Source organism: Dipodomys spectabilis, unplaced genomic scaffold (assembly GCF_019054845.1).
Source record: "Dipodomys spectabilis isolate Male_0828 unplaced genomic scaffold, ASM1905484v1 ptg000445l, whole genome shotgun sequence".
In the NCBI taxonomy this organism is placed as follows: domain Eukaryota; kingdom Metazoa; phylum Chordata; class Mammalia; order Rodentia; family Heteromyidae; genus Dipodomys; species Dipodomys spectabilis.
The window spans coordinates 210,319-212,208 of record NW_024871122.1 but is presented as its reverse complement, the minus strand read 5'-3'; the positions used below and the strand labels follow the sequence as shown (position 1 = coordinate 212,208).

The 1,890-nt window shown below is 32.2% G+C and overlaps 1 pseudogene; it reads left to right on the top strand.

Moving 5' to 3' along the window:
• Positions 1 to 531: 531 nt before the first annotated feature.
• On the top strand, positions 532 to 631 carry LOC122097966 (annotated as a pseudogene).
• The last annotated feature ends 1,259 nt before the right edge of the window (positions 632 to 1,890 follow it).

Here is a 1,890-nt window from a genome sequence, read left to right as displayed (position 1 = left end):
TAACTGTTTATCTCTCTATGATCCCTTTTAACTAATATTAGTTTTGTTCCAATAAGAAAATCTATGCTGTCAGGGTAAGATATTCTGGTTGGTCTGTTGCTACAGGGAAGAAGAGTAAAGGGTCAGGTAGACATTTGTACCAGTAAGACATCATTTAGGAATTTTTAAGCTGCAGAAGTTTAGAAGTAGCTCTTAAGCAAGGCTTACTTTGAATCCATTAACTCCACAAAGCTAACTCAGTTTATAAATAAGTTCTTGAAAAACAATCACCTTTGGACCTAGCTATAAAGGCTTCAAAGTATGATCAAATTTAAAATGAAAAAGACTTAAAATAGTCATTGACAAAAAAATTGCAAATGTGAGCAATCGACCAAACAATATAAGCTTTTCCCAATATACACAGAATTTTAGAGAAGTAAGATCAATAACATTTTTAGGAACAATAAGGTTTCCTAGTTAAAAACAGTCAACCAAGGATATATGCCTGTATTAAGATTGCATCAATAACTACTTAAATTTACAGGATACTACATGCTTCAGCAGGACGTTTACCCAAATTACTACAATATAGAGATTATCATGGCATTTGCACAAGGATGATATGAAAATTTGTGAAATATTCCATATTTTTCATTCTTGAGATGCAAGAAATGAAAAACAGTTATTAAAAAATTGATTACAAAAATACAAGTCGTTATGTCGAAAAATGAACTTTACAACTTTGTGCGGGTGGAGGGGTAGCAGGGAGGATTGAGTGGGGGAGCAGGGGAAGGATGGGAATGGATGGGGAGGGCAAATACAGGAGGAGGCTACAATGCTTGATGAGAAATGTACTCATTATCTTGCCCATGTAATTGTAACCCCTCTGTACAGTATTTTCACAATAAAAAATTTAAAAAGGCAAATGTAACAATATATGTAATTCATTGAACTGAAAGTTAGTTTGACATCAGTGCGTTAAATCCTCACCTTAGAATGGCCTTTATATAGCACAATCTTTACAAAACATTTGAAATTGGATAACATTGTCATTTTATCCCAAAGAAATAAAATACTATAAGGACCTAGGAAAAAAAGGAATCTTAAACTTTTTCTATATGGAATGCTATCTGAAATAACACATTTATTAACGAACCTATATATTATAAAACAATGTATAATTCAAAGTATTATATCTAGGAGAGAATTAAATAGATTATGGACATTATACAAACAAAATACAGAGTATTTTAAAATATACTTTTTTCATACAAGCACCAGAAATATTTTTAGTTTCTGTACTACTCATTTCAACAGATAAGTTAAAGTGATTTCTGATTTAAAAATCACAAACCCTGCAGAAATCATTATAGATGTATACAAACAACTCTTGAATACATTTTGACATCAAAGTCAGGCAATTCATTGAAGAATACTATGGAATCCATGAATTTTTAAAGTAAGATATTGCTGTTGCTTTGTATTGTGAAAATATTTTGTACAGACACAAAGATGGATTGGCATTTTTGAAATTTAAGAATCTTAACCAAACCATTATGAGTTAGGAGAACAATTTTTACAGCCTTCCACAATTTAAAAGAGGTAGTGATACATATTTATCCTTTTGGCAATATTAAATGCAGTTTCTTCCAAGTTGTTCTTCAGACCTGGTTTGATATAATGCTTCAATAGAAGGCGATCCAGCATATCTTTGCTATTTCTATTCCAAGCAGTAAGATGCAAAGGAGTCAAGAGGACTTTAGTTTGGGCATTGGTATCTGCCTCAATGTGAACTAAGAAAGCAGCCACTCTGGTATTATTCAACATATAAGTACTGTACAGGGGTGTCTAGCCATTCACAGTAATTGCATGAATATCTGCCTTGAGCCACCAACTCATGGACAATGTCTA